General features: G+C 39.7%; 1 protein-coding gene across 7 annotated transcripts in view; it reads right to left on the bottom strand.

The window, feature by feature from the left end:
* The window catches only part of COL8A1 (collagen type VIII alpha 1 chain), a 101,114-nt gene extending 77,465 nt beyond the window's left edge, over window positions 1–23,649 (bottom strand). For 3 of the 7 annotated variants that reach the window (XM_080375973.1, XM_080375977.1, XM_080375976.1), the window contains exons 1-2: window positions 17,169–23,649; window positions 1,404–1,536 (exon numbers count right to left, since the gene is read on the bottom strand). The gene's annotated coding sequence lies outside the window, so the exon portion shown is untranslated. The remainder of the gene's footprint in view (window positions 1–1,403; window positions 1,537–17,168) is intronic. The other 4 variants (XM_080375978.1, XM_080375975.1, XM_080375974.1 and 1 more) reach the window with 4 other exon arrangements.
* Window positions 23,650–24,464: the final 815 nt, after the last annotated feature.

Genomic DNA, 24,464 nt, shown 5'->3' with positions numbered 1-24,464 from the left:
ATACTAATAAGAAGACATCCATCCTCTGGCTGATCTTCCTGTGCACCTACTGCTGTATTTTCTCTTCTTTTCCTCTCCTCTTGTCTGCAATGATATTTATGTGATAACCCACCTAAATCTTATCTAAAGCAATTGCTTCTTTACATTAACTGTGTTTTACTGATTCAGAAATGGGTGTGTGTTTCTAGAAGGTTTTTTTTTTGATTGGGGAGAAAAGGAAGCTACAAATCAAAAAATGCAGCTTCTTTAAGATTCATGTTAATATGCTCTGAAAGTTGTACAATTCTATTAGGGTGATGGACAGAAAACTGACAGTATCTTGGTTATGATACACTAGGAAAGAAGGGGATACATTAAAGATGTGTGGGGGAAGAAAACTTTCTGAGAATTTTCTTGTATCTTAGTTCTGAAGTTAATTGCATATCCACATACTTACGGGCCAGTGGTCAGCCTCAGAGCCATCTGCTCTTTTTTTTTTTTTTTTTAATACATTTCTGCAATTGACTGCCTTCCTGTCTGAATCCTAAGTTGCCCATTCCTATAACATACTGTGACCACATAAGGCCTGCACTGGGTGCAGTTCTGTACTTGAGGGAAGACATGACACTATTAACCAATGACTGTTAGATATTCATAAATGCAGTTTTTCATGCTGAGTGAATAATATTTATGAAATAATTCACTATATGGATGCCCAGCCCACTAAGTAGAAACTTATACCACTGTGTGTCTGAAAAGCAGTTGATATCCTTGGCAAAGCCTCCCTCTCCCAGAATAATACCCTGACATCTTTTGGATCTGTGAATGGAGAAGTTCTCTCCTCATCTCTGGCTTTGGGCTGGTATTTTCATGTAGTTTCTAGCCTTTGTCAAGATACATGACAAGATATATCCTTTTCAATGGCCATAATTTCCCCCAGGAAATGAAACTTTGAAAGACTTGTTAATTGCATTGTTTCAGCATTAGACTTTTTCATTAATTATGCTCTCTGTCCTCAATGACTTTAGCTCTTAATGCCAATGCAGCAAAAATGCAGTCTCTGACATATCCATAATAGTTATACAGTAGCCTTTTAACAGGCCATGAATCTAGGATGTTGCATCTATCATGTCACTATTCCCTTTATGAAAGGAAAGGAGCTGACACTTGCAATCGCTTTCCAAACCCAGTTCAGTGTGGTAAGCTTAACTAATGTGCTCTTGCTAAATGTGTAGTAATAAATGGGGCCTGAACCTCCCTGCCTGTTAGCAAATCATCAGTTTTCATGTCTTTCACATCAACTGATGGTATATTGTGCCATATAATGTTCTTCCCAGAACTGTCTTTATTGGTAGGGAATAGGGAGGTGGGAGGGCATCTTTTGTAAATGCTTTGAACAATTGAATCATTAGGAAGAAAATTACCTCAGCTTAATGGGAGAGTATACTTCAATGTACTGGTGCTGATATTCAGACTTGACATCCAGTAATGAAGAGATCTTAACAGTGCGAAGGATCAAATCTGAAGGATTCTGACAATCTGTGTTTTCTTCTCTTTCTAGAAAGAGAAGGGAAGAAAGCATGTTCATAATACTCTTCAAAATATGCAGGACAGCAGAGAAGTATTTTTTACTTTACTTGAATAAATAAGCTACATAAAGTTTAATTTGTTTTCCTGTTTTAATATTTTTGACATAATCGAATGTTAATACATTAAATAAACATGAAACAGCACAGGAAAATTGTGTTTAAAACTGTTCTTCACATTAGAAGACACCATGAAGAGCTCACATTTTCTTTTGTTTTATTTTTATGAGTAATATTGTCTGCAACTGCACATTATGCTTGTGTGTAGCTCTATAATTCACAGTAAACTGCGAGTTACTTTCTCCTTGGACTACTTTGTATTATAATGAATCACTATTTCTATTCATACAAAGCTAATTTTTCTCTCCCCAGTGGCATTCAATTTCAAACTTGTTCAGAGTTTTGAACAAGCAAAAGCTGGAAAGATGAGAGAGCAAACTGAAATATTTCACTGTACAGTGTAAACTCTTTGGTTTATCACAAAATACCAGACAACAACAAATTGCATCAACTAAAGCCTAAAACCCAAGTAGTTTTTTTCCTCCCCTCATAAACGAGTAACAGTCGACAGTTCTGGAATGTGCACTCCTCTCCCATGAAAACATTTTTCCGCTCTGCCTTTTCCAAAAATCAAAAGTTCAAAGCTGAACTACTACATGTTATAAAAGAACAAATTTACCATGACACTTAAACAAAGACATGAGTCAGTGTATTCAGTTTTCTTGAGGGAGGAAGGAGTTATGTTTCTTGTTAAGGCAAGGTTTGCAGTAAAGAAATTATGTTTATAGTTATATATATCTCCTTATAATTATTTATCCACATAGATGTTCTATTTTACTGTACAGTTAAAGTTGTAACTCATGCCTTTTTTTGTCACTGATATAGATTAATTAAGGTTTACAACATTCCTCCTCGGAAACCAAAATATTAACACCCTCATTACACAAATAGGCAAGTGCAATCATGGACATTTAAGACACTTAGTATTATTTAGGGTACCTGCAGCAGTCTGGAAACCTCAGCTGCTGCTCTTTACTCTGAAGTGCTACTCTTGTTCTTGGGAACAGTAAAAGCAAGAAGAGCAGCGTGTATGTCAAGGAGAGAGACAAAATTAAATGGCTTTGGACTGCTGTGGGTAAAACAACATATCTGGAACAAAAAGCATGTGATCTTGTGTCCTCTTAACTGTGAAGTGTGGAACACAATATATTAAACAGCTGAATTGTTCTGTGCAGTTTTTAAAGCTGTCTAGGAAACTTGGAACACCATTTCCATTTATTTGGAACAAGTGGCTGACTCATTTGTCTGCCTTGAAAAACCTCTAGTTCTGTTCCTGACTGAAAGAAGACAGATATTCTGAAAGTCATTCCTCTTTTACAACATGAGACAAGTGCAGAAAGTCACAGAGCTCCTTCTAATATTGAGCCTGGCCATCACTGAATGCATGGCCGATTTGGAATGTGTTAAAGGATGCAAACTTCTACTTGGTACTGCAGTAGCTTTGATGTGTGTCCATCCTTTCAAAAAGATTAATACTGCAAAGTCTTGTTCTTTGTGGATACAAATTTGGGGCAGCTAGATTGAAGATCTGCTCTAGATTTGGATCTTTGACGGTGAATGCTATATTCAGTAGGATGGAACCAAAATCAGAAAATCCTTAAGCACGGAGAAAGCTGACATCTGAAACTATACCCAACAACCCAGGCACGCCATCAGGATTCAGTTTTTCCTTATTGATATGTAATGATTTATTAGGTCATTCCCTAAGAGCAGTGTTCAGCAACTGAATGATATGCTCAAACTAAAGGACACTTAGCATTTTTTTCCTTCAAATTAATTTTTTTAACAATATCTTAGACATGTGGTGTCATAATTTCTATAGCCGCCCTTCTCTTTCTGTTGTTTCTGTAAGATGACATGTGGAAGGACCTTATATGGTAGTTACCTATAGTTGTAAGTTCTCTTTAGCCTTTTAAAAATACTGTTCTATTTCACAGGAGAACACAAAGAGGGTGTAATGTAATTAATACAAAGGGGTTTTCTAATCTTTAACTTTTCAAATGGAAAGGTTTGGATTTTTCATTTATCTTGTTTTAGAGGCCCTTAACCAATTGTGTGCCATTGAATTTAATATTGGTTATGAATGAGATTGCAGAAAACAAAGGGACATAGTCTGTGGGAAGTACATTTCTAGTAACGGAGAGTGCCATAGTCAGTTTTGTTGGGTGCAGGCATATCACTCTATTGACAATGGCTAGAAGCACCAGGCAACTAAAGAAGTGTTATGTGACCTGCTGGACAGATGAACCGTGTTTTGACAACCTCTGAAATGACAAAAGTGAACTCTGCTCGATAGACAATAAAATAATTTAATTTTCAGTCATCATGCATTAAACTATAAAAGTTACTAAGAAAGCCACACCAAGATATATGTCATTGAGTAGTAGGGAGCAATTAGGTGGCGGTGCCTCGACAGGAAGAGGGCAGCTGATTAGTAATAGGCTACTGGTAGGCATATTGCTGGCTATGTGCAAGTGAGAGTGAGGAGTTTGCTTTCCCCTTTCTCTGGAGCCAAGCATAGTCCTCACCTTTGTGCTGCTTTGTTTGGCTACATAGGCAATACAGGCAGTAGTACCATATACGTTCTGATAAAGTCAGAAGCACAGTTCAGGCAAATTAGGTACCAGCCGGTGTAGAAAGTATCACACAGGGCAAATATGTATTCCCCTGGCCAAGTCAGCAGGAATGAGACTCCCAGCAGAGGTTAGGAAAACTGTCTGATTTTTAGCATTGGTGGTAGGTGGAACAGGGGAGACTGCGGGACCAAGAAAGCCAAGTATTTTAAGCATCTGTTATAGGCCTGTGCCAGATGCAGGATACCAGACAAGATGTGCCATTTGTCTGTTCTTGAATGGAATTTCCTATGTCCCTAATACCAAGCAAACTCTGTTTATTTATAATATAACTACTTCTGGTTTTGTAGAGATGATATACAGCACATTTCATCTCTTCACTTTCACAATGACATTTAAACACTTTAAAAGTGATTTATTTTGCTGTGTAAAATCAGTCAGGCTTGGAGGTGTTTTGCTTTGTCATGGATGAATCTATGAAGGCTGGAAAACTTCTCCGTTTAGGGAGGCTGAACTGTGTAGCTTCCAGAGAACAGTTTTCTCTAATGCTTGTCTGGGTTAAGAATGAGACCCGAGTTCTTACAACAGTTATGTCAGTAGGCAGTGATTCCAAGTGACAATTTTCATGGGCACAAAGAGAAGAATGAGATATGGGAAAGTTGACTGTCCTTTCCTGAATGTGGATTTTTTTTCCCCCACTTTTACGTGATTACTTAATAAGTGATTCCAATTATTTCCCAAGGAAATAAGCAGGAATCTTTAGGCAAAACTTTTTCAAAGAACATGTCAATTCAAAACTATGGCTCTTTGGTGGAAATACAAGCATTAGTTGTAAAAGGAAACATCTCTCATTTCTTGGAGTGCATTTCTAGAGAAAATTAGACAGAAACATAACCTTCCCAGAGTAATGGTATCTCATTATGAGATACTTTAAGTATGAGATACTTTAAGTATGAGACCTGTAAGTATGAGACCTTGAAGTCTCTGTGCTACCTTGTTAATTAATATCAAAGACACAAGCCCCAAACTACACTTAAGACCAGGTGGAAAAGTTAGTGCTAGGGGATCTAGGCCTAGAAGGAAAATGTAACAGCCCCACAACAGAAGACCTTGGTTCCAGAGTAAACCAATTGTGTAGAAAGGTCAATCAACCTTTATTAATGTTGTCACCCTTTCCTGCCAGCGCTGGAATACCAGTTTGCTCTGCTTCAAAGGCACATCAGGAGTTAAATCCTCCAGCCTTTCCCATAGGGCCTTTCTGATATGCCTGCTCTAGCATCACATCTTCCAGACTTTTACCAGCAGGCTGTCCCCTGATCATCTTTACTACTCTCCAAACTAAGACCTTCTGTACTGTTGCCAGTTTTTGAGTTCAGAGGGGACGCCCAAGACAGACTTCTTGACCTTGGTAGAACACAGCTTTTCCTCAGAAATGTGTTGTCTTTTTCCAAGGATAGGAGAAGAATTAAAAATTTTAAAAAAATAATCTGAATGATGGAAGAAGTGGAAAGTTGTAGTTATAAATTTGCTGACAAAACCATGAAGGCCCACAAAACTAGTAATCATAATCCAAGTTCCTCAAGTGATATTCCCTGTAAATTTTTAGGAATGTTAACGCATGTGCACTTAACTGTCTGCATAAACAACCTGCAGGAGCAGAACCCAAAAGTTCACACTTGCTTCTAGGTGTAATCCTCTGTTAGAAGAGTATCTACACACACATCCCCACCAGCTCCAACATTTGTCCAGTATACTTAGCTGTTCCTAGCTGTAGCTAGAAAAGACACAGCTGCCTTTTTTGGCTTATATAGCTTGATCTTAACCCTCACAAACAGCTTAGTCTGAGCTGTTTTACAAAACCATTTTTCTGTAAACATTTTCATTCAGTAGTTTTCATGAGATATCTACACTCCCTTAAAACACACTAGTGACTTGGATGCCTTCTCTTCCTATTACCAGACTCAGATGACTCAGGAGGTGGTCTGAAAGCTGAGGGAAGAGGTGAGACAGAGAACACTTAATGAAAGCTTGACTCCAAGATGGAGTCCTGTGATAGGCAGTCCAACAAATTGATGGTGAGTGACACAGAGAGCAGCATCTCGAGTGGCAGCTGAATGGATATGGTCAACTTGGAGGGGAATTCCTAAGCTAGCCTTGAGCTCATGGCTTTGGAAACGGTTGTTTGCAAATGGACCTCACACAAACAGAGCATAAAACACAGGATCCAGGCTGGGCTTGGGAGGTTTTGCACATGTTCACACTTTCAGGTACTCAGAATCTGGAGGCAGGTCCTTGCTTGAGGTTCAGGACAATCTCCAATGTAGCTAAATCATGCAGCCTACAGAGGCTGCTGTAAGGAGGCTGCTGTAAGGAGGCTGCTGCTTCCCACAGAGGTGAAGTCTGGCCAAGAATAGCATGTGTTTCCTCCTCTGCATCTAGCACAACTGCAGCTAAGTGGTTGCTTATGTTCAGAAATGAATGAAATATTCAATGAAAACAAGAATCTTCACTGACACGACCACTGCTTCTTAATCATTACACAAAATAGTGCTGTCTTGCCCAAACATGCCTGGCGCTCTAATGATAATGGAGACAGTACAGTGTTTGGATAGCTGTTCTTTTTTTGGAAGAGTGGGGAGGGTGTGCCTGTGTGAGGGCACGTTCAGAAGGGTTTTAGCCCAGAAAGAAATAGGTACATCTGGAAAGAGCATAATCCAGGTTGCCAGACTCTGGCACTGCTACTAGAAATAATCTTTTCTCAGGAAAGTACCAAAATGTGGCTGTCTGGGTTGCCCACAAGTATCCGGGCATTTTTCTTGGCAGGTGTGAGTACTGGCAGTTATTTGGCACTTTGATTCCTGCCCCAAATAGTGTCTATTCTTTCTTTGCTGAAGATGGAAGGATATGTCTGTGGTTAAATCACTGGCCTAGGGATTAAGCAAAGTGGGCTCTGCTCAGATTTTAGTCTGCATCCTTGGCCAGGTCACTTAAGCAAGAATTTTGAAAAGTGATCACCACCCACAAACAGGATCAGATTTTTCAGAAGCTCTCTGCTTCCACTGAGGCAGCAGCAGACAGACGATCAAAGGAACCTTTCAGAAAATTTGTCTGTGAGTGCCATTGCGAGAGCTACTGGGTGCTGAGCACTCATGAAAATCTGGTTCTCATTGAGGTACCCAGATGGGAACCAAGCTCTCCAACTAGCCCCCATCATGACGGAAAGACACTTGAGAATCTGGCCAGGAGCAATCTCTTGAAATGCTACACCAGCAACTTTCTTTGTGCCTCCACTTCCTCTAAAATGAGAGTGATGTTGCCAGGGTGCTTGTAAGGATACATTCATTAATCTACTGTATGTGATGTTCTTGGATGCTTCTGCAGCCAGGAGAGGGAGGTGAAGCATTTGTAGTATAATATCTTTCCAGACATACCAATCATCTGTGTAAGCAAGAGTGTGTTAAAGGGACTAGAGCAGGAGTCCAGGAGTCAGCTTCGCTCCATGTACAATTTACAAGCCTTCAGGTTCAGGAGCTGCTGCTGCTCTTTGTCTTAAACCCTTGATCGTGACTCAGGGCTCTGCCATGCTAGGCAATGTAACAAATAGATCAAAAAGATTCACCCTGAAAAACCTTTGTGCTAAACAAAACAGGGTGGAGAGAATACATTGGAAAGAAATGGTAAAGCTGTTCCATTCAGCTGTTTGCCTTCTGAACTCCCTGCCTGTTGAGTATAGTAGTTTCATAATTTTTTCATCACATCCTACCAAAGCATGTGGTATTTTGGGGGGACTGGGGGTGGTTTAGAATTTTAACTTCACAAGACCAGTTATTCTCGTTATACTAGATACCCATATACAGCAGTTCTTTTTGTAGGTAATTTTTTTTTTTTTTTTAGTTTTAAGTCCAAAGACCCTAAACTTGAAAACGTACATTTCTCTCTTTTTCTTTTTAACTTACAGTGGCCTCAATTTTGCATCCAGATGGGGAAATCTGAAAGGTCCTGCAGCTCCTGTGGTGTGTGCTGGAGCAGCCTTCCTTCTTTCCGAGCAGCCTCCTCACATGACTCGACATTTTCTTTCCAGCTAAGAGTGGAGCCCCCCCCCGCCCCCCTCATTTTTGGCCTTCCAGCACTGTCCGCATCTGTGCGAGCTAATGCTACCCAGATCCTTCTCAAAGGGGCACCGAGGGCTGGCACACAGAAGCAAAGCCCCCAGGCTGTATCTCTGAAACCCAAGAAACCTCAAACACATTGTGTTTCCATAAAAGCACCTCAGCCGACCGGACTGTGGGCAGTTTCTGCTCGCCTCAACCCTCCAATCTCCGCTGGGAATGGGAGGTGCAATCGCCACATCAATCTCCGCCCGGCCTATGTGCAGACATGGCGCTAACGCCAGAGCCGGCCAGTACCGCGGGCGACGGCACGAGGCGGGAGGCGGCACCCCGACGCCAGGGACGCGCCGTGCCCGCAGCCCGGCGACGGCGAGCTGCTGGCGCCCCGCGGGGCGATGGCGCCTTCCCTCGGGGCTACGGCGGCCCCAACGCGGCCGGGGACGCGCGCGCGCCGCCACCGTTTTTGGCGGGTAACGGCCGCCGGGCGGGGCGGAGCTCCCACGGTGCCCCGGGGCTGATGCGCTGCCGTGCAGGCGTTGTTGGATGCAAGTGCTTATCGGCTACTTCCGTTACAGTGTTTTAAACAATAATTGGGGGTTTGCCTTTTTTGTGGCTTATTTTTTTAAATTAGAGTGTGACATTGTTCAACGAGATTGTCGCTGAATTGAATCCGCGGACACGAACCCCTGCTATCTCGACAGCCTGTGGGCCTCAGGTACAACGCCTCACGTTCTCCTGAAGCCTCAAAGCCTTCCACGCAGCTGAGGATGCAGAAGACTTTCTGGGCCCCGGCCCTGGTGGCGGCGGGGAGGTGCTGGGACGGAGGGCTGCTGTCCCGGTGCCGTGTCTCGGCTGCCACTGGGGCTGGCCCGGGCCCGGCGGGTGCTGAGGAGCTGCTCGCCCCCGGGGCAGGCGCTCCTCCTTTTGGAGGAGAAGGCTCTATGTGCGAGTATCCAGCAAGCTACGCTTCCAGCTTTCAAAATACGCTTGATGAATGGAGCATTAAAAATATAGTAGGTTTCTTACCACGTATTTTTTAAATACTTGTTTTCACGAGGTAAAGACTAGAAAGTTGAAGGCATATAGCAGAGAAAATTACTCTGAGCAGTCACAAATTGAATTTGTTTTGCTTCAGTTTCACAGTCCTTTTGTATGGAGGTCTTGAGAGCGTTCAGCATAAGTGACAGATGACACGTTGAAAATAGGGTGTTTCAAAAGAATAATATAGTCATTGCAAGTGAATTCTGAACTCGGTGAAAGACAGGTTTGGCACTCGAGATTTGAATCTAAGAGCTATCTTGCCCTGACTGTGGAACAGAGATATACCATAAAAAATCACATGCCAAAACTAATCGGTAATTTGGATTTCAGATACCAAGTATTTGCAATCGGTTGCTTAAGAGCAATCTAAACCCAAAGTGCAATGAAGGTGACATTGCAAAAGCCAGCTGAGATGAGTGGATTTCCTTTAAATGACAACTTAAAAGCTGTCTGATAATTTTATAGCACTACAAAAATAAAAAAAATTACTGCTGCAAATGAATCTTTAATCAAGTATCAGTCTTGGAGTTTAAAACATAGAGTTTTCTTTATTTCCAGGATAATACAAGCAGTGTTTTTAGCTGCAGCTTGTAATGCAAGGGAACAGTCCTAAAATCTTTTCCATGTTTCCTGACACAGTAAATTATGCGCAGATCTCTAAAAGGTAATGTAGGAGTTCCTAAGTATAAGAACTAAGAAACCACACTTGCAGTAGCAGCTTGGACTGTACTGCACAGAACTTCTAAAATGATCTATGGTGGGTGGAACTGGAGGAGAGCAGGAATTCCTGTAACAGGCACAGAACAACCAGCTGCTGCACCTCTTCTGTGGGGGACAGAAACTCCTGCTGTGTCTCTACCTATATGTACACACAGCAAAACAATTCTGAGATCTCCCTGCCCAGACTTGCATGCAGCTTGCATGCACAGTAGGAACTCAGTTCATCATGAACGCCTCCATCCTTCACTGCAGCATATTTTTGGAGCTATTCATCCAAGAAGGCTGGGATAAGATGGGACGGAATCCTTCCAGTTGTTGCCTTGTTAATTCATGTAGGGAGTTACTACTTAATAAATAGGCAGGGTAGCTCTTGTGAGCTAACACTCAGCCCGTGAATTCTGCATTAATGCGTTGAGTATTGTCCAGTAATCTACAGCATCATATCACAAATTGTACCCACAAGTATTCCAGTCTTGGAATACATTCAAGTGGAAGCCTAATAATGATTACAGCCATTTTTGAAAGCACAGCTGGATTTTGCTAAGCTCTGCCCACCCTTGGCAAAAGTGTTTCCATTTATTGGAGGGCTTGTGCTCTGTTTGAGAGCTTTTTTTACTGTCTTTGAGTTAACCAGAACTTGGCTTTGGCCCTTTAAATCCTTCTCCCTATCAACTCAGCAACCACAGAGGCAGTTTATTACTGAAAAGAAATCTAAGAATCAGTTTTGGCCAGCATTGTCTTGGAAAGTTCATTTTATTAACATGGTTTTGGTTTTATTTCAAAAACACTTTGACAAGCACTGACATTTTTGGAACCAGTAAAGCACAAGAGACTTACTCCTAAAGGCCTAAGCTTTGCATTTTTCTGCAGGGAACAATATGATGTGCTACTATGGTAAATTCAATTCAAGCCACTGACTGAAAGGAAATAAGTACCGAGTTTTCTTTTTTCCTTCACTTTCTAAAATACATTATGTGTGAATGCTAGTGCTTGTGGGATGTTATTGATTAACTGCTTATTTGCTTTTTATCTGTAGTGCAGGTGACAGATGTATCAATGCTGGCAACATAAACTTTCCTCATAAGCCTGCTTTTATTGCTCAACTTTGACCTGAAGTAACTACCTCTTGACCTTTTACTAAGATTTGCCAATAAGGGTCCCAGTTGTGTGTTTTATGTTAATGTCCATCAGCTGCGAGTTGGGCTAAGATCAACTAAGTCATTTACAAAGAAATACTGGGAAATAACTGAATATTTTCTTTTCTTTCTTTTTTTTTTAATGCAAGCTGAAGGAGAATTTCTGGTCTCTGAGCCACATAAAAGACCCTCTTCTGATACTCTGCATTCACTGGAGCTCCACACATGGCGGGATGAGTGCAAGGGCAGAACAGAGGTAAGTCGTGTGCTGGCATAAGCAGACTTGACTGCTAGATTTCTTCAGTGCTAAGTTGACTGTATTTGGTTTGAGTGTCTCTGGAGCTCTGCCACCTTCCATTCTGTGCCTTTGAAAATTATGTTGAGTAAATGAGAGGCAGTGTAAGCATCTCCATTTCAGGGCCTGTAATGTATTTTAGAGAGATATATATATATATACACACACACATATATATATAGTGTTGTTTCACATCGTAACAGTGGGTTTTGATAGAAACTTAACTTTGCTCTCTGGATTTTTCAATTGCAAAAATGGTCAAATGCTTTGCTTGGAGTTCCCTATGGAAGTTTACAGTGTGTTACTGTCCACTTCTTACTTTCCTTTCAGAAAAAATGCAGCAGTATGTTGGTCTGGAAAGTGTGGTTGCTTTTTTAGTTAGCAGGAAACATGTGCTGCAGATGTTTCAAAAATCTGGCTTTTAATATATCTTTGATATCTAGTGTGTCAAGCTGTTTGTTTTGACTCATTCTCCTTTTAATAGGATACATTAAGTGTATCCTACCTGTATGTGCTGTGATAGATTCCTAGGAGCTGACATGAGCTGGCATAGCTGACTCAGGAGTTCATGATTTTTAGTGCTATGGATATTTATTTAAACCAGAAACTATTTCTGAAGTTCGCAGTATATTTTTTCATCTCAACTTTATTTCAGAGTGACTGCATAAATTGTATGACCTGTTTCTATGGTTGTATAACCAGCTTATATAGGCCTTTCCCTATAAGAACGGAAAAGAACTAGTTAGGTTCTTCTTGTGTTTGGTTTGATTGGGTGTTTTTTTTCTTTAATAGGTTGGAGTGTTCTTGTTGGTACTATTTATTTCTTTTTTGCAAATGTGGAGTTCTCAGAAGCTACATTCTGAAGTGTTATAATTTGGGATTGCCAAGAATGTTTCTGCTAAGTGGCCAGATGTCTCTAAACTCAGTATAATGAACACACACACACTTTTCTTGGAAAGATGGAAAAAGCAAGGTGTGCATATGATGCGTAACAGAAGGATGCTTTAGCTGTGAAGTATTATGAATGGCATAGTTGCTAGCATGCTTCTCAAATCCTAAGTGGATACCTCCCAGGAACTCCATATTATTTTTGAGTGCCCTCATGTTGAACTCAGTGTGGTTGTTGATGAGACCCTATAAAGAATGATGTCCACATACGTGCACAGACACCACAGTCATCAGTTTACCACATGCACACAGCGCTGGGAATAGAACTTAAGACCTTCGCCTCCGCAAACACAGCTGCTCATCTGGCTGTGGGCTTTGTAGCCAGCAGAGGGAACTGATAAACAGTCTCAGAGTGCTGTTCTATATATATTTTTTCTAACCAAGAGAGGGCACTAAGTCTCACTCCCTTTTGAAAAAAGTCCATTACATGTCACCCCTCTACAGTTTCACCTGCCATTGAAGAAGTAACGGACTTACATTCATCTTGCTTTTGCTATAAAATATGGACTTGCATGAAGAAGTTTTAATCATCAAAAGATGTCCCTAGACTGCATAGTGGTATTAATCCCCTGCAGTGCAATTATGAGACATAACATTCATTACACGTCAAGACAATTACAGAAACACATCCAACCTTTCAGGAGTACTGGGAGACCAAGCAGAATTGTTTACTGATGCGTACGGCGAATAGGCACAGTTATTGCACAAGACCCACAAAAGGCTTCAGAACCAGGACTCATCATCATCTTTTTAAACATAGAGGGCGCCACAACTTTTGCTGGAGGAGAATTCTGTTAGGATAAAGAATTGATCTCACTTTCTGGAGGGAAAGCCACAAAAAGGCAAGATTACTTGCACAAAACTCTACAAAGTATAAGTGACAAAAGAAAAACTTTTGTACAGTTTAATACTGATATCTGTTGGTTTTAATCAGACAGAACAAGCCACCTCTAACATTTTTGTCTTTTCTTGTTCCTCCCTACAGTAACTCCATTGAACCATTACTCTTTTAGAAGTAAGAACACTTGTGAAAATTAAAAATTATCTCCCTGTAGAAGGAAAGTACCCACAGCTTGGAATAATTGGAAGGCAAAAAAAGTAAGGGAAAATATAGGAATATATTTAAGCTTCAGGGATAAAACCTAATCTTTCTTCCCCTGAGATATGTAGCAAGGTATAGAATAAGTGGGCAGAAAATTCTGCCTTGGAGATGTGCTCATGGATATATGAAAATTGTCCTACCTTCTATGGCAGATAGTGAAATGACTGTTAATGGTTCTTCTAGCCCTTAACACTCCTGCTAACCCTCCAGTTCCCTTTCACTCATTCACTACTTTATAAGTGATGCATGCTTACTAGTAATTTTGAATTTAAAAAAATTAGATGCAAGGCCTCCATTACTAGGGCAATTACTCTAGAAATCAAGCATCAGAATGGTTTGTTGTTTGGGTTTTTTTTTAATATAAATACAGTCCACGGAGCAATTAAGAGTCTCTACCCCCATAAATTAGCTCTAGGGTTATAAATTAAAGGGATAGGGCTAACCTGGTGGGTTTTTTGTTTTGTTTTTCATTTGTTTGTTTTAATGGGTATGAAACTATGTCCTATACATTTATAGAGATGGCACATGATAGTGAATGTAGAAAAGAAAGGAAGAATATATTCTGTGTGCCATACAAGATCCACTTGAATAATTTTGCTGAAGCACCATGGGCTTCTCGTAGAGCTCTCTACTGCTGCTGAGTTGCCAAGACTGAATTCTTAGAGTAAGATGTTGCCCATCGTTTCTGGTTCATGACAGTGGATCTCTGCTTGTTCATCTTTCCAAGGGTGGGTTGGTCTTCTTTAACCACAGAGGGTAAAAGAGAAGTGGTCATTTGGTTATTTTTTATTCATTTACCCCCTCCAAGAATGATTTGCAAATCCTGTTAAGGGGATTGTAAAGGGTTTCACAGGAAATTTTAAAATGTTAGGAGTGAATTACCTGTCTCAAGATTTGTCACTGGAATTCTCCCTGCTGTTCAGCTTTAAAGAGTCATGCAAAAACAGATCAGTTGCAGAGGGGTTGACTTTACAAGGCTGAATACAAATGAAGCACAGGACTGAAGTGCTGGACTGGAACCCAGAAGAGCTAAATCTGACTCTCTACCATGAATTTTCACTGTGGTCATAAGCAAAACAGTCCATATATTCCGTATCAGCATGGCCAGAGGAAAACATATCTCCACCTGGCAGAGAGGTGTGTAAAAATAATTTCATGGAGATCAGAATGTCTCACAAGCAGTGGTACTGGCAGACCTATGTGGTCAGCAGCCAGTGATGTGTTTTCCTGTGTTTCTGGGTATCTAGTCTAACACTGTTGACAGCAGTGGGAGTTAGACTAGTGGCCTAAGTGGCATTAGTGCCCTAAATGAACACCTAAGAAACCTAAGCACAGCTGCCAGGAGAAATAGCTGAGCATGGCTGCTTCACACTTAAGTTGTCTGTGGCTGAACAATTAATACAGTCTCTTTGCCTTTATGCTGTTATTTTAAAATATTGTGGTCATTATGCAAAAAATCTGAATTCCTTGTTCTCCCACTGATTCACTTTTTTTTTTTTTTTTTAAGTTGTGGTTATAGCACTCTTTTAAAATGACAGTATTTTTATCTTAATATCAGTATGTTGTGATTCTTGTGAAAAAGGAGTTTCAGATCAGCACAGAAGTCCATAAATGCCTTCCTAGAGTTCTTAGTTCTCTTGGAGACCTGCTGGGTACAGTTTCCCTTCATCCCCTGCTGCAAAGTGATGCGAAGCTGAATTATCTACTCAGCTTAAGAGAAATTGCTCAGAGGAGATTCTGATGTAAATTAGACACATTCCTTTGAATAGTGTTTTCTTAATATGTCCTGCAATCCATTTTTCAAATGGCAAAACATTACATTTCATAGAAGGCTTTAATAAAAGGTATTTTGCTATATACACATTTCCAGTGGCAAATACATTTTTAAAAATGTTTTTTCCTTGAAAGTTGTTCTATTAGAAATTTTGATCTATAAAGAGTAAAATTTTGTGTGAACAATGAGGCTTTACTTCCAGACTGTAGGCCTAAATTCTGTATGCATTACACCTAAAATCACAGGTCTGTGTTTTACAAGAGGGGAGTTTTTGGAGAGGGAAGGGAGGTGTGCTGTAAAAATCAGGTGTTAACTAGAGGAGTGAAATTTTGTAGCTCAGAGATAGAATGCCAGTTATGAGGAAAACCATTGGGCTCTATTCCTGTCTTCTATGGGCAATTTATATGGATTACCTGGATGTAAAAATAGTGCTACTGTAAGCCTACTATGGAAAGCACCGTGCTTTGTTTTTGAATAGTTCCATTTGTTTAATTTTGGTTGGTTGTTTTTTTTTTTTTAAAGATACTTATGTAATCTTCTAGGCAAATAGCTGAAGGCAGTGTTTTCTTTTCCCATTAGTTACAATAGATAACATGTAAAATACAGGAAGAATCTTAGATACAGTATGCAGAGAAGGGTACTTTGAACAGACTTCTGCTTTTGTTATACACTGCTATAGCTTAAAATGTTGCAGCTAATGTGAGAACAGCTATATGTGGACATAATTTTTTTTTTTAGAAAAGACTTTATTTGGGGAAAGAACAAGACAGTCAATTTGGAAAGAGAATTTTTTGGCTATCAAGAAGAAAATACCAATCTCTAACTGCAGAATGTATTACATAGAGTACAAACAAGCCATTTATAGGTGGCATTCACTGCTTCTGGTAGTTCATGCTTTCCCTCCTCTCTGAGCACTGGAGAGAGGCATTCTAGGATTAAGATTTCTATGATGGAGTTTCTTTAAACAGGTGACTGTGTGTTAAAAGTGCACTCACACAACATGAGAAGCTGGTACTAGTCACTAATAGATTAATCTTTGTGGGGATGGATAGATTAATAGAGGGGAGTACAAATACGATTTTGAAACTACTTTTTCAACTGTTCAGTAGCTGTCTCTGAGGCTTTTAACTATTCCTTCCTCTAGCATTAGAAATGTCTATGTAAGCAAACTGTAGTTAAAATATAATTTGAGCTGATCTAGAAATTTCAAAAAGACACAAGGTCTGTTGTTCCAAGAAACAGAACTTTGCTTGTGAAATGTGTACTTCAAGCATATTTGGTACCAGATAGTGAATTCCATCAGCCTTACTGCTGTGCTTCTGTGAGGACTTAAGTTCCATCACATGTTTTTAAAGGCAGTGAAACCTGTGAAGATGCACATCAGTCCCAAGACTGGGTCAATCTGGCTAGTAATAATAGTTAAAAAAAAAAATCCTTCCTTAAATTGGTACTAAGCATTTTTTTTTCCTCAAACAGAATTTAAGGAAGCTTTAGAGTGTAGTTTTTTGATAACTTTGGACAGAGGGAGACTAAGGAGTAAGAGGGATAATAAATTGTTAGAAATGGTGTGGGTATACTAATCTCTTCAAAATCAGTCTGAAATGGAGACAAGACCTTTTCCCAGCCACACAGTGTTTCCCAGCAAGATCTGTTTTTATTTCATTGCTAAAACAACAGACTGTTACTAACTTAAATGTCAGATGACACTACATCTGAAAAAAAAAAGGGGGGGGAGGGGGAAGGGGGGGAAGCCAGCACCACCCAACAAGGCAGTGCTGGAGTTCACATTAAGACTTTCTCACAATATCTGGTTAGAATAGAAACCTGAAGTAGCAGTAATCTTACCTTGAGTATACAAGATCCAAGGAGAGAAGATCAGTGGCTCAAAGCAGTGGAGGACTGAGGAAGTGCTCTGATCTGCTGCTGGTAGCATGCACTTGGCTTTTATGTGCAGGTGGGAGGAGCTGCTCCCTACGGTAGGTGGGCAGTGAGGATTGCATACAGACAGCCTTCAAGAAGGCATTGTAGAGTGGGGGTTTGCTCTTTGGGGCAGAGAGAGGGAGAAAAAGCAAGGTGGATGGCGTTTACAGGAGAAACAGTGTTGGATTGATTTGTTGTTTTTTTTCTTTAAACATTTAGTTAACTACAGATTTTCTACTGTATTTCTTTCTCTGGATCTGAATCTCTGAATAATTCCAGTTACACATATAATGCTACTAGGTCTGACTTTGTCTTTTGGAAGGGTTTTTTCAGGAGTGAGATAATAATGCAAAGTAGTTATCAGAAAGGCTGCAGTTTCTGTTTCTAGGAAGGGATAGCTATGAAGAACCAGCCCCTTGATCACTGAAGTTGTCTGTTTACTCAGGGATTGAACTTCCTTTATATTCCAAATGTCTACAAGATCTCAGCTCCGGAATCCTACTAAGTTTCTGTTGCACTGAGCTACCCAGTTTTTCCTTGACGCAGCTCTAACATGTTCATCTACACACTGACTTACTAGCAGTTTAGTTTAGAGCAGTTTTATTGTTCCCTGTGTCTGAGTTCTAAACAATTTTCCCAACTGGTATTCTCAAAAGGCAAATGTAGCCAAAAAGACAAACCAGTAGGAATATACATTCCTGGTGGTTTCTGTGTAAAATTATTCATTGTTCATTTTAACTCATTCATTCCTTTCAGGGCACAGAAGAATGCATGGCACTGTGTTCAGACACTGGCTCCTGCAGGTGGAACAGACAGTTGTACCCATCTGGAATAAACTAATTCAGTATTTGCACATGTCCCTGCATGAGGCTTCTGGGCCTGTATTATTTACCATAATACAGGAGTAAAACCTGTGTTGTATTGTAATATTAGTGAGTGGAGAAAGCCAGCAGGATAGAACAGGAAAGGGGGACAGTAGTGTGAAATCAAGGGAGAGGCTAGAGGCAAACCCTGATGTAAAATCCAGGGGAGGACCAGGCAGAAATACGAATGAGAACCTGAGTTTACAGAGCTGAGATAAGCAAGTTTGTAGTGAAGCTGGTGGAGATGAGCTATAATATAGTGATTTTTACACTAAAGGGTCAAACTGGTCACTGGATAAAGAGATATAAGATGCTTATAGAACCTGGGAACTTCCATCAATGCCCTGAATTTGCTGTCCGTGTTAGGCTGTTGTGTCTGTATTTGGAGATCTGAATATATATGCTATGATCAGTGTAAGCAGATCTCAAGTCTTAAGATATTTATTTTGGGAATGCTAATTAAGTCTTAAGATGGACTCAGAGTAACATTCACTTCCTTACCTTTCTTCTTCCCTCTTGACTATAATGAATGTTTTTAAATTAAAAAGAAAAAAAGTAGTACTGAGTGGCTGTGTTGATCAGAACATACTTAGTTGCACACAACTTTTTTTTTTCTTTTTAGGAAAAGGCTTAGAAATCAAGCACCCATCAACCTGGGTGTTGGTGTTATATGGCAGAAGTAACTGCATAACCTTGGTGATGTGGCCTCTGAAATTTATTGCTGTAATGCTGAAAAGGACTGGTTAAATTGCTAATGTTTCTTATAGGTATCAGGGTGCAGTTGGATAGGGCAATTTCTACATTATTGCAACTAAATGGTGAAAAAAAGTCATATTATTTTATTATTTATGTAGCACTCAATGTGTTTTTACCGTTCTCATTAAGACATGAGTTTCTGCTCTGAAGAGATTACAGTTTACTTTTAGGAAGGCTACATGAAGTAATGGTAACATGGGAATAGGGAAAGCAAGAGTAAAAGTTACTGCAATAGGTTCATGTAATTAGTTCAGTTATGGCACCTTTTAATGGTTCAACTGGTTAAGTTATGTACATAAAGCAGAATTCTGCTCAGCTAATGTCTAAACAATCAGACAGTTTTGTACTTAGAGAAATCTAGGTCAAGATTTTCATCAGTTAGTGTAAACAGGTACCCACCACCTTATGTGATGTTTAAACTGTTCTTACCATCTCAAAATTGCTGAGATTTCTGCAGGTCCCTTTTAAATTCAGTGGGTAGTTCTATAAACTCAGTACCTCCTAAAATCAAGCTCTTTTTCTCTTGGGAACAGCAGTTTAAATGTAGAGGACTAGCTGTATGTTTATTTTAAAAAAAATTAATTATTGATTGATTTTGCTTACTCAAGCCAGCTCAGTGTAACTCCTCCATACTCCATTGGTTGTGTGCACTGAATATGCATCCTGCTGTATTGCAGACTCAAGGATAGCCTTACCTTTTTGTACTTCTAGAAGAGAAGAATGTAAGAAGTTTTCCTTTACTTTTTTTCTTTAGGGAATCTTAAAGCACTGTACAAGTGTTAAATAAACCTATGAACACATAAAACAGATATAAAGTGTTGGACCTGTATTAATGATCATTAAAACACCACCATGATGCAATTATATGGAAGATTACCTTATGAGACTAGAGCATTAGGCATAACCTGTGATTTTCTAGTTACCTCATCACTTATCTTCCCTAAAGAGATTTTTGGTAGATGAAAACTTTGCCACAATATCCATGGGAAATTTGATTTAGGTTGTCACATGATGGTCAGGATTTCAGGGCATACTGCCAGGCTGATCAATGAACTCAATGTGGACACGTGGCAGGAAGGGTTGTCATGTTCCTATGGCTAGAAGCGATGTCCAATCTTTCAGTTTCCATCTGCCTTTTAAGAATAAAGTTACTCTTCCAAGAGATACTTCAGTGCTCTAGCTCTCTTGCTCCATTATTGCCCCAAAACATCCAGATTGGTTTGCCATGAACTTCTAAGAACTGTTTGAGGCAGCTTGTGCTTTCAACCAATGCTTTCCAAAATCTGAATCAGGTATTTCTTTACTTGATGGCAGGGCTACACCTGTAGCATAGAATAGAACTATTAGTAAGGGAATCAACTTCATGAAAGTATCTTAGACTTGGATAGATTGTTTTACCATGCTTGTGGGAACCATGCATATTTGCTTTTCAGTGAGTCTTCTATGAAATTAAATTTGATTCAGCATACAAAGTGTATGACAAAGAACAATTATCAACAGAGGTGGCACCATCCTTAAAACAGAGGTTAAAATCATAGCTGTACAAACGACAGGCATTTTACTCTAGGTCTTTTAAAATGATCTAAGATAAAATCCTATAATTTGTTTCATAAAGGAATTCGGTATTACTCCCAGTTTGCCCTGAATGTAACTGAGCTAATGTTGGTGGTCGATGCAGAAAGAATCACCCTGGATAGACTGGGAGGATAAACCTTTGCAAATAAATGATGATTTATGTAGCATCACAGCAACAACAGCTCAGGTAGGTGGCTACATGCTATTTGGTGACATTGTCAAAGAAGGAGGGTGCCCTAACCATTAGATAGCATGGTGGTGGCAGAAAATTAGCTATCAAGATCAAGGTGTCAACATTTTTTTAAACGCAAACCAGACAGAATTAGGTGAAGATCTCCTAATGTAAAGTGGGATAATAAAGGTAATAGCAACCTCATGAGGTAAAAGTTAACGCTTCCAAATTTCAGCTACAGTTTTTTAGATGCCATAATTAAAGAAAGAACAAGACATTTCAGAGCTTTGCTGTGACGCTTGTTAATAGAAAAATATTCTGAACAGCCTACAGGTAAATTTCTGTTAACCTACACAACCCTCATTTAAATATATTGTATTTTTCATCTTGTTTGACTGTAGGACCGAAGACACAAACAATTTCTCCATTTGACCAGTAGTATATTTTATTAACCTATGGTTTTAGGCAACATTCTGTCTTCTGCATGCTTCCCATCACTGTAAGTCCTTCCAGCAAATTTGCCTTCTGAAGAATCGAATGTGACAGTGTTGCAGTTTTTATAGAAGATTGTTTGGTTTTACAGTAAAGATTCACAAACCTAGAGGGGAGAGTAAGGGGAGAAAGTGAACAGTTTTCAAAGTGCCAGCTCAGTTAAATTTGTTTTGTCTGCATGATACCGAGAATCTTGTCTGATACTGCCTTTCAGATTTGCATCCACAGAGTAGAGCTGTGGTCTGGCTTCAAAACCACTATATGCCAGTCCAATGCAGGATACAAAATCAGGATACATTTTGAAAGTGCAGATCTCGCATTCTAGGTAAGCATACACCAAGTCCTGAATATACATTTGAAGGGAGCACATGTAAAAGATACGTGCCTACGTATCTTTTCCAATCAGTGTTTCCTCCTGTATGACAAGGTTCGTTCTTTAGCACACAACCTGATAGAGGCAGAATTGAACAAACAAATAAACAAAAAACAACCCCAAAAAGAATTTATATAGAAAATATTGTAGCCATAAGTAATGCCATTTTGTGTGCATCTTGGCTGTGCTGACTCTTTTTAGTGTTGTGTCCACTAATTAAAAGGGAATGCAGTCTAAAGCTGCTAGTATTAGATCAATAAATCCAGACTACAATTGTGTCATTTATCGCCTATATTTACTGAATTCCTATATGTGTGTGTCACTCTGGAGCTTCTGCTAGGATTCACTAGCTGATGTTGATACTTACCACATCAAAACAGGACAAAAATACATACTTTTTTTTTTTTTAACAGGTGACTCTTGGCAGTGTTAAAAACTGGCTGTTTTTCTAGAAGTTGTATGACACAACATAAGCCAAATCGAACATATAAAGACTAGGAACTTACTGGCTGGGGAAGCAGTTCTGCTAAAAACAATGGGCAATGGGAGAATCTTGCTAGACAGCAAACAATGTGAGCCTACAGTAGGCTGTGGCAGCAAAGGAAAACAATGTCTTGGACTCTAATAATGGGAGCATAGCCGGCAGCCTGAGGAAAGTGATTATCCCCCTCTACTCAGCACTTACTAGGCCATATTTAGAAGACTATGTCCCATTTTGAGCCTCCCAGTGCAAGAAAGACATCTCTGAACTGGAGTGAGTTCAAGTGGAGGGCCTTCAGGATTGTCTTCGGGGCTGCAGCACTTACATTTTGAGGGGAGGCTGCAGGAACCAGGCTTGTTCAGCCTGGACAACAGTTTGTTGGGGGGACCTAACAAACAGCAGCCTCTAGTACCTGTGGAGAGGTTATTAAGAAGATAGGAGTTGGGCTCTTCACGGTGGTGGGAGGACAACAGACAACAGGCCTACGTTGAAAGAAGGGAGATTGTGTCTGGATATAAGGAGGAACTTTTTCCCTGCAAGAACAAACAGGCAGTGGAGCTGGTTGTCTGGTGAGGCTGTGCAGGCTCGATCCTTGGAGGCTTTTTGTTACCAAATGGATAAAGCCTTGGACAGCTTACTCTGACCTCATGGCTGACCCTCTTTCAAGCAGAGAGTTAATGTGATGAGAGATCTTCTGAGTTCCCTAATTACCCTGTGGTCCTGTGTTATTTTACAAAAAATACTAAATTTTCACTTGAGTGATACTGTACAAGTGTTTAGATTAGCTGAGTTAGCAGGGTTTCAGTTCATCCACATTTAAGAGACTGTGATATTGGCCCAAGGGAGGATCAAAGTTGATAAAATACCCTTGTATTCAAATCTAGTAGTGTTTGTGCATTTCTGAAAAATAACCAAGGTAACACATGGAAGTCTTAACTTTTAATGTATCACTGAGAATTAAATAAGACTTGTCTTCAGTTCCACTAGAATGTGCTTGGTGGCAGTAGTATGCGTTCTGTGTGTGCTTTTGAGTATTTTTCTTCTAAGTAAGTTTCCTGAAAGTTTACTTAATGAAGCCAAGTGGCACACATTTTGGCTGTAATATATATTCTTTTAAATCTCTCTGCCAGAAGTTTATATTGTGTTTTTTAGTTTAGAAAGATAATTTGTGCTCTGTTTCAAATGAAATATAGCATCCTTGGGAAAATATATTTCTGATCAAAGGAAATATTTGGCCCCGTGACAATGAAGTTAAAAAGAGAGTGAAACAGAATTTGAATAAAAATGTTCATGTTTTCTAATCCATTTCTACCACACAGGTCTTACGCCTTATTTCACAGGTATTGCTCACTTTGTAACTCCACAATTAATCAATTTACACATAACACACAGGTTTTGCTACCTTACTTCCATCATTACTAAATTCTTTTGCCTTCTGCACAAAAAAGCTGTATAGAGGCAGAATTAAATTATTTATCTTCACTAATGTTCAAACTGTCTGGTATTATGAGAAAATCACTACGCCATAGGAAATTGATCCTAAACATAATAATGTTTGTTTTTTTCAGGATTGTGGAAAAAGTAGTTTTATTGCATATTTGGTCATTGGCAAAATTATCTTTAAAGTGTAATGACTGAGATTTTTTTTAAACTCAAAATTGCCTTGAATTATTATGGAAATGGACATGTGGAGACTTTGCAGAGAACACCTAAAACACATCTTGTAGTTAACAAGCTACACTTTCCTCAGATTTGTTCAAATTTGAGTGTTGGGGGAGACACAATATTATTTATCCTAAACTCCTGAGGGTAGAGTGAAAAGGAAGCAGGTCAACTTCTGGTCTCAGTTGAACACAGCAAAATAGGAGGGTGAGCACAGGTGTGATTGGCAATGCTCACACAGATTTCAGTGGAGTTGCATTTCAATCCTTCCATCCTTTTCAATCTTCTTACTTTGCTGTAACAGATCAGAGCGTGGCCTATGGAGTGTGTAGGAAAGAGCCTGACAGCTCGGTACTGTTGCGTCTCATTGATTCAGTTATTTTTATCTTGTCTTGCTCTCTCCTCCATGCCCACCCCCCCACCCCCCAACTTCTGGAAGAGCACTTAACTCTGGAAACGAGTCCTCTCAGTTCACATTAGCATGATGCATATTTTGAGTGCTCTGTCCAGCTTCTGTCTCTGATCTTTCATGGAAGTCTCCTGAAATCATTTCTACCCGGCAGCAACTAGATCAAAAGAAGTTTTGGTTACAGATGAAGAGGTTTTCTGGCATTACTGGTGAACAGATACAACATCAAGTAAATTTCAATGGCATTAAGCTTTTTAAACATATTGGTTTATTATTAAGAACTTTGCTTGCCACTGTGTTCTCCAGGAAAAGGAATAAAAAATGAATCTTTCATGACACATCAGCATTTCTGCATGCAGTCCCAAATTGATACTTCGATCTTTTTTCCCATGGTCTCTCATCTGGAAAAAGGTCTTTTCTTGTGAACGTTCAGAAAAT

The sequence above is a fragment of the Falco punctatus genome, assembly GCF_963210335.1.
Source record: "Falco punctatus genome assembly, chromosome: 2".
In the NCBI taxonomy this organism is placed as follows: domain Eukaryota; kingdom Metazoa; phylum Chordata; class Aves; order Falconiformes; family Falconidae; genus Falco; species Falco punctatus.
The sequence above is the reverse complement of the archived record's forward strand: the minus strand, read 5'-3'. Positions and strand labels throughout refer to the sequence as shown.